The 14,369-nt window shown below is 39.6% G+C and overlaps 1 protein-coding gene across 3 annotated transcripts in view; it reads right to left on the bottom strand.

Moving 5' to 3' along the window:
• Positions 1–14,369, bottom strand: part of tmem117 (transmembrane protein 117) — a 405,506-nt gene that overhangs the window by 390,372 nt on the left and 765 nt on the right. The window contains exon 2 of one of the 3 annotated variants that reach the window (XM_059978468.1): positions 11,108–11,266. The exons of 1 other annotated variant lie outside the window; for it this stretch is intronic. The gene's annotated coding sequence lies outside the window, so the exon portion shown is untranslated. Of the gene's footprint in view, positions 1–10,760; positions 11,087–11,107; positions 11,267–14,369 lie in introns of those variants that run through there. One more of the 3 variants, XM_059978470.1, reaches the window with a different exon arrangement.

Here is a 14,369-nt window from a genome sequence, read left to right as displayed (position 1 = left end):
AATTGCCACAAAGGGCAGCCAAACAATACCCAGTGAAGGAATTCTATTACAGATATCGAAAACCTAATTAAAAATCATCACAAGCAATGTACAATAATGTATTCTTTTACAAAATGCTTGACTTAACCTTGTTAAGTGGACAATGGATCAGTTGCAATAATCTGGTGAATTGAGCCTACAGAAGTGTAAATACTGAACTGTTCCATATATTGTTTCCATTGTCATGTCATTTTAGGGAAATTAATTTGTGGCTGACCAGATGCAACATTTAAATAATTATTCTCACCTAGATTTGGACTATATGGAATCAGGTTTGAACAGTTTGATGCACTAGTTTCACGCCATATGAAAGCTCAGTAAAATCTATTTAAATTTTCCACAAAATTGCTGTGCAAGCATACACATGTACAGATATAATATTCATAAAAATTGGTAGTTAATATAGAAAATGGCAAGAGCCTTTGGATATGCTCGCTCATAACAGCCTATGCCAATGGTTATACTTAGGCCTATTTTACATGAACTCAAATATCCATCCTATCCAAGATTTACTCAATTTAGAATACTAAATGTTTATTTCAGATTTAAACCACTAGGTTTATTGGCACTCTCCCTTACCTTTCATGTTTAAATTCCTGCAGTTTCTGGCGTCCTGAATCATTGTTCTATGCTTTCCTTCTCCCTTCTGTTGTCTGTGCTTTTGGCTGAATCAGGCTGGAACATTTGTAGCAGTCACAGTGTAGTCACAGAGTTTTACTTGCATTGCTCTCTTATTTCATCCAGGATTTCATTCCGTGAAAGCACAGCCCCTGAGCTGAGTCATTAGCTTCAATTGAAGCATAAGCTCTTTACAGTTCATTTCATTTTTCACAAATTCAATATTTAGTTCACTTTACAATGGCTCGTTTCTACTCCAGCATTTCAAAATTTGGAGGGTATATAATGCTTTGCAATTCTGCATTTAAATTATTATTATTTATGGAAATTTTTCAAGCATGTGAAGGTGTTATTTCTGTACAGTGCAAGTAAACATCTTTGCCAATGGGGGAGGGGCTTTGTTCTTCAATCTCCTAGTTAAAGCTATATTACCATTCTTTTTTTTTCTACAGCAATCCATATTCAGAAAATCGTTTTAATGCCCATTCATCCATAATATAACAAGTATGGTAAAATGGTAGTTACATTATATGATTAGTAACATATTGGTTTGATAAGCCGGCTGGTGGCACAGTGACATCAGCGCTGGACTCCGGAGCGAAGGTTCCCGAGTTCAAATCCAGTCGGGCTGCTCCCGGGCATGCCTTCCATCCGTGCCGGGTTGAGTGTCGAGCTCAAAACTCACAAAAAAAAACTGCGCTGTGAGAAGGATGTGGGGGACCACTCCAAGACAGCTGCTTGGGAAAAAAAAGTGGTCGCTGAAGCTCTGGCAGAGTATGGCACACAAAAAAAACAACAACATGTTGGACTAATAATCTGGATTCATGACTTTGAATTCCATCTGGAATAAACTCAATAATGATAGCTCTGAAACTACCAGATTATTGCAAAACCTATTTTATCCCTTTATGTCCTTCAGGGAAGAAATTTGGAATCAGGCATTGGTTTGAACATTTAGTCTCATTCCATATGAAAGTTCAGTAAAGTCTACTTTAATCCTTCCACAAAATTATTGTGTAAGCATATACAAACTTAATATTCATAACAATTGCTAACCAAACTGGTTAGAGAAGCAACGACACATGTTCCATCTGGGTAGTCTCCAATCTGATGGCATGAACATCGATTTAGAACAAAGAACATAGAAACCTACAACACATTACAGGCCCTTCGGCCCACGATGTTGTGCCGACCATGTAGCCTACTCTAGAAGCTGCCTAAAGTTACCCTACCACAGGGGCAGGGGCAGTCTGCAAGTGTCACCAGGCTTTCATGCCCACAACTTATTAGCCCTAACCCCAATGTCAGGATGGAGCCAACTAAATTTACAACATTCTACAGCTTCTTTTGGTCCTGTGCAGTAGCCGCTCCCCGCCCCATACCAAACAGTGATACAGCCTGTCAGAATGCTCTCCACAGTACATTTATATAAGTTTTTGAGTGTATTTGTTGACATGCTAAATCACTTCAAACTCCTAATGAAATATAGTTACTGTCTTGCCTTCTTTATAACTGCATCAATATGCTGCGACCAGGTTAGGTCCTCAGAGATCTTGACATCCAGGAACTTAAAACAGCTCACTCTCTCCACTTCTGATCCCTCTGTGAGGATTGGTATGTGTTCCTTCGTCTTACCCTTCCGGAAGGCCACAATCATCTCTTTCATCTTACTGATGTTGAGTGCAAAGTTGTTGCTGCAACACCACTCCACTAGATCCCCTTCTCTTTTCCTCAATTGGAGGTATGGGTATGGGTTCATATCCCACTAAACCAACTTGGATATTTAAATTCAACAAATTACATTTATTAAAAGCTAACATTAATAATGCTGGGCATGAAACTATGCAATTGTTTTAAAATCAATGTGAGGAAGAAAATTAGCTTTTCTTATGCAATCTGGGCTATAACTCAGATACTGTCAGAGCACTAGAGTAATTTCAATAAAATTAGATCATGGGATTAGGGGCATTACGCTAACATGGAATAAGATTAGTTAACAGACAAAAACAGTATAGGAATAAACAGCTTATTTTCAGGTTGGAAGGTTGCAATTAGTGGAGTACCTCAAGGATTAGTGCTGGGCTGTCAAAAGCTGTCAAAAGCTATTAATGATTTGCATGCATGTAATATGCTCAGAATTGCTGAAGATGCAATAGTTGGGTGGTGTGTAAATTGTGAGGGGGATGACTGTCAGGAAACATGGACAGACTAGGTGAATGGACACGAATATAGCACTTGGAACATAAAGAGAAAAGATCTGAAGTCATCCACTTCAGTAGAAAAGAAAGAGAAGTTTTAAAATTGCTTGTAGTGCTATACTTGAATCACTGAAAGTTACCATGCTAATACTACAAAACAATTAGAACAATTATGTACAAATGATACATAACCACATTGAATGATGTTTTCAGGTCACTCCTTGGAATGTGGAAGGAAGAGGGGTTATCTTACATAAGTGTTTAAAACAATGAGAAGCACAGATAAGGTGCACGATAATAAGCTTTTCTCCAGGGCAGGTAGTCCAAAACTAGAGGATATAAATCTAGGATGAAAGAGGAAAGATTTAAAAGGGATTGGAGGGGAAACTTTTTCACACAGAAGTAGTGAGTATATGGAACGAGTGTCGGGGAAGTGGTTGAGTCAGGGGCAATAGTATTATTTCACAAGCCCTTGTTTAGGATATGGGGCAAATGCAGAATGTTGAGATTCATTGGGTGGGTACCATGGTTGGCATGGTCAGATTAGGTCAAAGGGCCTATATGGCTCAGCACTAAGACTCCGACTTCCCTATTATATCAAACCTTGCAGAAAGCTTCTTCATAATCACAGTCATACAGGACAGACAGGCCCTTTAGTCTATTTTGTGATAACCCACTCTTGATGTTTATGTTCCGCATTGTTATGAGTGATGAACAGACCTGATGGACAATGGGGTACAGAGTTAACCATCCCCCCCCCCCGAGAATCACGAACTATTACTGTTGCTATGCTGACCATGAGAAAGAGAGATGAAAAACAGGCAAGAACATCTGTGACAGATAAGAGAGAGAGGGAGATTGCTAATTAACTGTATTGTGACTCTTTTTGAATTATTTACTGTTTCACTGCAAGGACAATAGTTTGCTCATTAACATTCCTCAGTGGACTGTAGAAATGGCATGATTTAATGGACACGGTCACTCAGGATTGATGGACAGCTGAGTTCCTGTTGGTAGGGATAAAAAAGGCAGGTCTGGAGAGACACCCTTCAGACACGCCAGTGGACATTAATTGAGTGTTGGAACCCACAAGAAAGGTGGGGGCTTCGGAGATTGAACCAGGAGGTCGGTCAGTAAGGCTATCAGTGTAAAAGCAGGGCCGGTGGGGACTTGTGTGTGTGTCCAGTCATGCCAGAGTGATGAGTCCACCACATGAACTGAACTGAACTTTATACTTTTCTATGACAATTCATTTACCCCTAGACATCAGTAGAGCTTGTTTATTATTGCTTATTATTATTCCTACACTTTTAGGTTTATTACTGCTAACTTGTGTTATATGTATATTTGCATTATTGGTATTATTTTGCTTATTTTACTAATAAACACTTTTGAATATAGTACCATCAGACTCCAACGGATACTTCTGTCTTTGCTGGTCTGACACCCAGTTAAGGGGTACGTAACAGCATAAACCACTGAGCTTCATCTACCCATCTTCATTTCCTTTCTACTTATCTAATTTCCTAGTGAATGTACCAGCGTGTTTTACATTAACTGTTTACCATAAAGGCAAGTTCACATTCCAAATATTTTCTAGTGAATAAAGTTTCACTTAAATATCCTTTAGCTTCTATTCTTAGTATCACCTGGATATGAAAATAGCTGGTCTATGAACATTTATTAAAAGCTTTCTTACATGTGTGTCAAATGGCTGTTTTGACACATCTAGTGTGGTAATGCAATGGGTAATGCTTGTCACTCTCGCTTTCACCTTCCACCACTGGCTAGCAGTCTTGCAAAAAGAAGAGCTAAATGCACAAGTCTCTCCCTGCCAGTACATAGCCTCTCCAACAGCAAGCCTTATATAGTGCCTCCTCACTGGCGACACATGAATTCTGAACTCCTTTCAGACTCAGGCTGAACTACAGAGGATGGAGAGGAGGTCTGCCCCTGCACACATAGCATGCAGACCCACCAGCGTGTACATATGCCCTAATGCTCATGAACCAGATCTCCAGCTATGGGTAAATAGCCCCACTGTCTTGTGGGCAGCTCGAGAGAGTCAAAGGCTATGGGAGTAAACCCAGACAGAAAATCCAGAGTGGAGCTACTAGGCGGATGGATGTAACTGAAGCTTCTGCAGACAAGCTTCAGGCAGCCTCTGCAGACAAGCTGGTGCTAAATGTATTGCTTCATCTTCCTTTGGACTATACTGGTAAGGCCGAGAGGGGGATCTTTACGTCTGGGTTTCCAAGGATCTCCATACCTTCCATCCATGTTTGTGTCCTGGACAGGTCACTTGCATCCATTGTCCTTTGAGGCAGATGAATACCATCATCACTCATGAGGATCTTTGGTCAGGTCAAATTACTACCTTCATTTTCTAAAGTGTCCTCAATCTCTTCTTAAACTCTCAACTTTTTCAACATTCAATTTCAGAACATTAATTAGACATTTTAAATATTCTTAGTTTCAAAATAAATGTAGTAAAATTAATACAATATACTTGTAGTTAGTCACCTCTTTTAGAAAGGTTTGTAGAACACTTATCTAATTATCTAGAATAAAAAGGCCATCAGAACACATAAGCAGCTCATGCAAGTTCTGCAGAAAGAAGCAGTTAATATTTCAGGTCAAACTCTAATCAGTACCTCACCACAAATGCCTAACCCACATTTCCAGTACTTCTCTATTTCTGATTTAAAATGTGTACAATATTTTGTTTTGCAACTTTATATAGATAGGCCATAAGACCTAGGAGCATAATTAGGCCTTTCAGTCCATTGACTCTGCTCTACCATTCAATCATAGCTGATTTATCATCCCTGTCCCCATAACCTATCATATTATAAGAGGATAATTGCTCAATACAAGAGGACATGCCTTTAAGGTGGGGGTGGGAGTTCAAGGGGGATATTAGAGGACGATTTTTTTTTACAGAGAGTGGTTGGTGCGTGGAATGCACTGCCTGAGTCAGTGGTGGAGGTAGATACACTAGTGAAATTTAAGAGACTACTAGACAGGTATATGGAGGAATTTAAGGTGGGGGGTTATATGGGAGGCAGGGTTTAAGGGTCCGCACAACATTGTGGGCCCAAGGGCCTGTACTGTGCTGTACTATTCTATAACTAATTCAGAAACTATCAACCTATGCTTTCAATATTTGTCACCATAGGCATTTGTGGCATGAATTCCACAGATTTGCTGCCCTCTAGCTAAAGAAATTCCTCTTCATCTCTGTTCTAAAGGGACATCCTCTATTCTGAGATGATGCCCTTGGGTCTTAGACTTCCCCACTATAAGAGACATCCTCTACATGTCCACTCTATCTATCCTTTCAATACTTGAAAGGGTTCAATGTGATCTCTCTTCTTTCTTCTTATCTGTAGCGAGTACAGGCTCAGAGCCATCAACACACCTCATACATTAACCCTTTTGTTCCTGGGATCATTCTCGTGAACTTCCTCTGGTCCCTCTCCAATCCCAGCACATTCTTTCTCGATAAGGGGCCCAAAACTGCTCACAATACTACGATTAGTCTAATCAATGCCTTATAAAGCCTCAGAGTAATATCCTTGCTTTTGTATTCTAGTCGTCTTAAAATGAATACTAACATAGCATTGCTAACACTAACTCAAACTGCAAGTTAACATTTAGGGAATCCTGCATGAGGACTCCTGATGTCTAAAATTGTAACATTCATATTTTGGTTTTTTAAAATTTTCCTCCATAATGGCAACCAATTACCCATTTTCATTTAGAAACAATTTATCCAATTAAAGAAACTTATTTTAACAAATTTATTTACTTTCATCAAAAATATACTGGACACAGCCTTACAAATGTAATTTCTAAATCAAAATGGCATTCTGTGGTATGTCATTTTGCCAATCCATGTGACATCTCAAATGTTATGAAGCTTTTTTAAAAACAGATTATAACTTTGTTATTAAGGAATATATTGCAATATAACTAGCATCCCATGTTTTCCTTTGTAAAATGTATATCAATCAGTTAACACATTATAGTTCTGTGAGTCAATTAGTACTGGCATTTCCTCATGCAAAGATTAGGTGTCATGTGACAGAATTCTACACTATTTTCTTTAAGAAATTGAAACAGTCTGAAATCTTGCCATGATCATTTGAAAAATCCCTGCTCTTTAACCCACTGCTGCCACATCAACAGGAAAAATGGAGACCCAAAGCTAATAATCTTCGAAGTTAACTATCATTATCTCAAGAATTTTGTAATAACTTAAAAGAAAAAAAAACTACTATTCAGCAAATCAAGCAGCAGCAATGCAGGTTTAACTTTTCAATGCACAAAATGCTAGAGGAATGCAAAATCAACCACAGGCAAAGGAAAACACCATGAAGAAGTGATAGAAAGGGATATATTGGGACCATAATTCAATTTAAGCAACCCAAGATTTTGTGGCTATTCATTTCTCACCCACTCAGAACTGAAGACCTTACGAGTGAAGTGCTCTCAACACCCTATTAACGTTGCCAATATTGGTTGACCAACTTTATGTCATCTTGCTTTAATCCAATAAACCTTTGCAAACTGTAACCTGCATAAATGTAAAGGTACTTCACCCATTTCTACCAGCCAGAAATGCTGAAATTGGGGGTGATTTAATAGCACCACAACATAGTCTCAATGTTTGAGCTTGAATTTTATCTAAAGGTTTTGAGACCATTTATGAGTCTGACCCATATGCAACACATCCATCACAGAGGTTTGATTAAAGCAATATACATTGATTAAGTGACCTCCTACTCCCACACCAATCACACCCAACTAAGCACCTGAGCACATTAAGGTTTTTTTTACACTTCTCTATAATTTTATTCACATGCACCATCCATGTTAGCCTTGTGTTCTTCCACTGACTCATGTTTAAGAGAATTACCATATAATTTGCGATGAATTGTGGGTGTAATATTCTTTTTAAAAAAACTAATAACTTGTGTCTTTGCAACAGAAAATTTAACCCCTCAATGATGTCTCCACTCCTCTACTTCATTAATAATTACCTGCAGTTTCCTAAACTACAGAATTTATAATCCTGACTCTCTTCCACAGAGTGCCATCACCAGTATATAACAATTTGGAAATGTCTCAGCCAATATTTAAGAAAATATCATTAATCATAATGCTAAAAAATGGTGAGCTACACACATTCCCCTGTGGAGTCCCACTCTCTATCTCATGCTCCTTAGAGAATGCTGTACCCATCCTAATTTGGGTCTTTATTTATTGATTTATTGAGATACAAAGCAGAGTAGGCCCTTCCACCCTTTCGACCTGCGCCACCCAGCAATCCCCCAATTTACTTTGAGCCAAATCACAGGACAATTTTACAATTACCAATTAACCTACCAACTGGTACAGCTTTGGACTGTGATTGGAAACCGGAGAACCCACAGGAGACCCATGCAGGCTAAGGAAGAAAGCACAAACTCCTTACATGCAGTGGCGGGAACTGAACTTGTGTCTGCTGTACTGTAAAGCATTGTGCTAACCACTATGCCACTATGCCACTCCATCTTCCTATCACCTATAAAATCTTGAATCCAATTGAACATTATACCACTTAGGCATAGTTCAAATACCATCTATAAATTTGCTGATTTGGAGCAATGAAGTCAATGGGAATTAGAGGGAAAACTCTCCGCTGGTTGGAATCACACCTGACACAAAGGAAGTGGTGGTTGGAGGTCAATCATCTTGCCCTCAGGGCATCACTGCAGGAGTTCTTCAAGGAAGTGTCCAAGGACCAACCATCTACAGCTGCTTCATCAATGGCCTTCCTTCCGTCATGAGGTCAGAAGTGGGGATGTTCGCAGATGGCTGCACAATGTCCTGCACCATTCATGACTCCTCAGATAGTGAAGCAGCTCATACTCAAATGCAGAAGGACCTGGACAATATCCTGGCTTGGACTGACAAGTGGCCAGTAACATTCAAGCAAGTACCAGGCAATGACCATTTCCAACAAGAGAGGCTCTAATCATCATCCATTGACATTTAGTGACCATCACTGAATCCCGTACTGTCAACATCCTGGGGGGGTCAGCACTGAAAGGAAACCAAACACCAAGGCTACCAGAGCAGGTCAAGGGCTAGGAATCCTGCAGCATGTAACTCACCTCCTGACTCCCAAAGCCTGTCCATCATCTTCAAGGCAAGGGTCAGGAGTCTTATGTAATACTCACCACTCGCCTGGAAGAGTGTAGCTTCAGCAACACTCAGGAAGCCTGACACCATCCACTACAAGGCAGCCCACTTGATTGGTACTCCTTCAACAAGCATCCAATCCCTCCACCATCGATGAACAGTTGCAGCAGTGTGTACTATCTACAAGATGCACAGGAACAACACACTAAAGTTCCTAACGCAGCACTTTCCAGACCACCAACCACTACCATTTAGTAGGAGGAGAACAGCAAATACCTGGAAACACCACCACTTGGAAAACTCCCTCCAAGTCACTCACCATCCTGACTTGGAAACATATCCACATTCCTTCATTGTCGCTCGGTCAAAACCATGTAATTCCCTTTCTATCAGCTCCGTGGGAGTACCTACATTTCAGGGACTGCAGCAGTTCAAGAAATCAGCTCATCACCACCTTCTCAAGGGCAACTAGGAATGGGCGATAAATGTTGGCTTGGCTGGCAACACCCAGCTCCCGGAATAAATACATTTTTAAAAAGTACCTGTACATTTATATTAAACAGTTAATTAAATAAGTGCAAAAATAAAAATAAGGTAGTGAAGTAGTGTTCATGGGTTCAATGTGCATTTCAATCTCAGTTGGCAGAGGGGAAAAAGCTGTACCTGAATCGATGAGTCCGTGGCATCTTCCTGTACTTCCTCCCTGATGGTAATAATGAGAAGAGGACTTGTCCTGGGTGATGGGGTCCTTAATGATGGAGGCCACTAAATTGCACTAAGACTGGCTAAAATGGAGTTATTCTCTTTAAAACCAAAAGAAAAAAAAACAGGTACGATGTTGGGGAAGTCCAGAACGAGGGGTCACAGTTTAAGGATAAAGAGGAAGCCTTTTAGGACCGAGATGAGGAAAAACTTCTTCACACAGAGAGTGGTGAATCTGTGGAATTCTCTGCCACAGGAAACAGTTGAGGCCAGTTCATTGGCTGTATTTAAGAGGAAGTTAGATATTGCCCTTGTGGCTAAAGGGATCAGGGGGTATGGAGAGAAAGCAGGTACAGGGTTCTGAGTTGCATGATCAGCCATGATCATACTGAATGGTGGTGCAGGCTCGAAGGGCCAAATGGCCTACTCTGGAATCTATTTTCTATGTTTCTATACCTAGAATGAGTACTTACTGATACCATAACCTAGGGAGTCATTGAGAGAGAACATTATGAAATCGATTGTATTTTCCTACTACTTTTTCTGTCAGCGTGAACGCGACGGGCTGTATGGCCTCTTTGTGTATAATAAATTATTGACTTTTTCTACTAAGGATAAATAGTAACTATGTCTTTATATGTCAATATATATATTTATATATTAACTATAGATTCAACTTCCAGTAATGGAATTTTTTAAATTTTAAAGCTAATAGTTTATATGGGTTAGATAGAAGCCACTGCACTTTAATTGATACCCTCAGATGTTTTATCTTAGACAAGGCTGCTGTTTTAAAAATTGAAGAGGCAAATGGTTTTGCTCAGGTTGGCTATTCATTCAAGGTTGATTTTGATAACAACCACAACCTTGAAGAGAGTTTAATGCTCTGATCTGAAGAGATTGATGTTTGGCACCAATACAATATAATACAATGAGACAAGTCTCAAGAAAGATGCCAGAATCTCAAAAGGTTAGCAGTTAGCACCCATTACTCTCTGTTAAAATAAAACTTACCTCTAACAACTTCTCCAAACTTTCCTTCACTCAATTTAAACAAATGTCCTCTAGTATTGACCACTGTGACCTTGGAAAGAGGTGCTGGTTGTTGATTCTAATTATGCCTCTCGTCATCTATCAAGTTGTCTCTCATCCTCCTGATCACTCCATCCATCACAGAAGACACATCTACAAGAAAGCAGCATCAACATTCAAGGACCCCCACCATCCAGGCCCAGCTCTCTTCTTGCTGCTACCATCGGGAAGAAGGGTCAGGAGCCTTAGGATGTACACCACCTGATTCAGCAATAATTATTATCCTTGATCCATCAGACTTTTGAACCAGTGTGGATAACTTCACCCACCTCAACACTGAACTGATTCCACAACCTATGGACACACTTTCAAGGACTCTGCAACTCATGTTCTCAGTAATTTGTCTTCTTTTGCACATTGGTTGTTTCTCAGTCTTTGTGTGTAGTTTTCATTGATTCTATTGCATTTCTTTGTCTTACTGTGAATGGCTGCAAGAAAGCAAATTTCAGGGTAGTACATGGTGACAAATAGATACTTTGATAATAAATTTACATTGAATTTTGAAGGGGAAACCCTTTGAAGGCTCACATCGCTTTCCTTCATACGATATGGCAGTATCGTGGTAAATCTCCTCTGTACCCCCCCGAAACATAGAAAAACATAGAAACATAGAAAACCTGTAGCACAATACAGGCCCTTCGATCCACAATGCTGTGCCGAACATGTACTTACTTTAGAAATTACCTAGGGTTACCCATAGCTTCCATATTCTTCCTATAACCTTGATGTGACCTTGCACTTTTTCTGTACTGTGACACTTCATTCTCCACTCTGTTATTGGATTACATGAACTACATCAACGCATTCTTGTAATGGATTAATCTGTGTGCAAGATATTTTTTTCACTATAGCTCAGCATGTGACAATAATAAACCAATTTATCAATTTACATTAGCTAACTGAGAATCTTTGATTTGGATGCAAATTTATCCTTAAGTTTTTTTAAAGTCTTAAAGCTATCCATATATTATAGTCAGCACAGCATCTGTTTTTCCTTTCCAGTAAACAAACTTTTTATTGAATATATACGCATTTAGTGCTATCATGGTGTGTTTCAAAAGTCTCATATTTAGTGGTTTGGAAACAAAGAATTATTAGTATACTGAATTACAATATAAAAAGTATACTCAAATATTTTCCATAAACTTTCTTATTATCGTAACAATAACTTTAATCGTTAAATATCCCAAGATGCAATTCACTAAGGATATGGATCAAAATGTCACACCTATATATCGACATTTTATTTTACCATTGCCTCAAAACATCCTACTATGAATGTATACAAAGACTGATTGGAGATGTGTCCATAAATCTATCCTAAAATAACTTTTCTAAAATAATGGCAGGCTAATTCAGAAAGTCAAGAGGCATGGGATCCAGGGAAAGCTGGCTATGTGGAGACAGAAATGGCTTGAGCATAGAAGACAGAGGGTGGTAGAAGAGAGAGCATTTACTGCTTGGAGATTAGTGACCAGTGGTGTTCCATAGGAATCTGTTCTTGGACCCCTGCTCTTCGTGATTTTTATAAATGCCTTTGATGAGGAAGTGGAAAGATGGGTAAGATTGCAGATGACACAAAGGTTGGTGGTGTTAAGGGCTATATGAAGGGTTATTGTAGGCTGTAGCAGGACATGGACGGATGCAACACTTTGCTAAGAAATGGTAGATGGGAGTTCAACCCAGGGAAGTGAGAAGTGATTCACTTTGGAAGCTTGAGATTGAAAGCAGAATACAGGATTAATGACAGCATTCTTAGCATTATGGATCCTTCAAATTTGCCGCACAAGTTGATAGGATTGTTAAGAAGGTGTATTGTGTGTGAGTCTTCATTAGTCGGGGGAGTGAGTTCTAGAGCTGTGAGGTAATCTTGCAGCTCCATAAAGTCCTGGTTTGACCACACTTGGAATATTGTGTTCGGTTCTAGTTCTAGTTCTAGGAAAGATGTAGAAGCTTTACAGAGAATGCCAAGATTTACTAGGTGCTGCCTGGATTAGAGGGCATGTCTTCCGAGCTAAACTAGCGCTTTTCTCTTTGGAGCGAAGGATATTGAGAGGTGACTTCATAGAGGTGTGCAAGATCACAAGAGGCATGGATCAAGAGGATAGCCAAGAGACTTTTTCCCCAGGGCAGAAATAGCTAATACAAAGTGGCATACTTTTAACGTAATTGAAGGAAAATGTAGGATGGATGTTAGAGGTAAGTTCTTTACACAGAGTGGTAGATGAGTGGAAAGCCTTGCCAGAGGCAGTAGTAGAGGCAGACACATTAGGAACATTAAAAAAACACTTCTACGTTAGAAAAGTGGACAGCTGTGTAGGAGGGATAGGTTCAAATTATCTTCAGTAGGTTAAAATGCTGTTGGCCAAAGGACATGTATTGTGCTGCATTGTTGGACAATTATACTGTATATTACAGCTTTATCTAATTTTTATAACTTTTTATAAGCAATATGAATAAATAACTTTTTTTGCCAATGTTCATTTTTTCCTCTGAATTATAGCAAGAATGAATTAGTAAAATTTAGGAATAGTGTGCCATCCAATCAGTCCTAATGATGGATCATTAATTATATTTTATTCCATTCCCAACTGACTTACTTAAATGGAAATATTAGAATCATTAATTCAAGAACTGAATTAAGTACTTTTGCCAGGAAGGTGTCATGTGCCTAGTTAGGATGCTGTTATAGAGATATACAACACTGAGTCATGTCATCTGCAGAAATTCTCTGATGACTCAGAAATAGTTGTGTGTACGATGGGAGGATGAATACAGGGCCCTGGTGAAGGACTTTGTCAAATGGTGCTGAATCATCTGCGACTCAACGTTAGTAAGACAAAGAAGATGGTAATGGAGACTAAGCTTGCACTGCTCCCTTTTACTGTTGATGGTGAGGACATGAATGTGGTGAGGACCTACAAGTGCCTGGAGCTGCACTTGGATGACAGACTTGAGTGGAGCACCAACACAGAGGCCGTGTACAAGAAGGACCAGAGTAACCTCTACTTCCTGAGGAGACTGAGATCCTTTGGAGTGTGCAGGCCTCTCCTTCACATGTTCTACCAGTCTGTTGTTGCCAGTACAATCATTTATGCGCTGGCGTAGTGGGGGCAATGGCTTCAACATTGGTAATGCCAATAGGCTCAATAAACTGATTAGAAAGGCTGGCCCTGTTATAGGAATCAAACTGGACATACTGGAGGCCATGGTAGAACAAAGGACCCTATGGAAAATCCTGGCAGTTCTGGGCAGTGTTTTGCACCCTCTGCATGCCACCTTAGCTGGACAGAGGAGCACTTTTAGTAAAAAAAAGACAACTGCTCTGCTCCAGAGAGCACTGATGTCATTCTTACCCTCGGCCACTAGGCTCTATAATGAGTCAACCTATAGCCGGGGAAGTGACGACCCCTCCTGTTAGACTGGTTGCGGCAACTTTTTTAAAATTCTTTCTTACTTCTCTTCTAATATTTGTGTAACTGTGCACTTGTTATATTATTGTGACACTGCAACTTCCTTTGAAATCAATAA

This window comes from Hypanus sabinus, chromosome 8 (genome assembly GCF_030144855.1).
Source record: "Hypanus sabinus isolate sHypSab1 chromosome 8, sHypSab1.hap1, whole genome shotgun sequence".
NCBI classification, from domain to species: domain Eukaryota; kingdom Metazoa; phylum Chordata; class Chondrichthyes; order Myliobatiformes; family Dasyatidae; genus Hypanus; species Hypanus sabinus.
The sequence above is the reverse complement of the archived record's forward strand: the minus strand, read 5'-3'. Positions and strand labels throughout refer to the sequence as shown.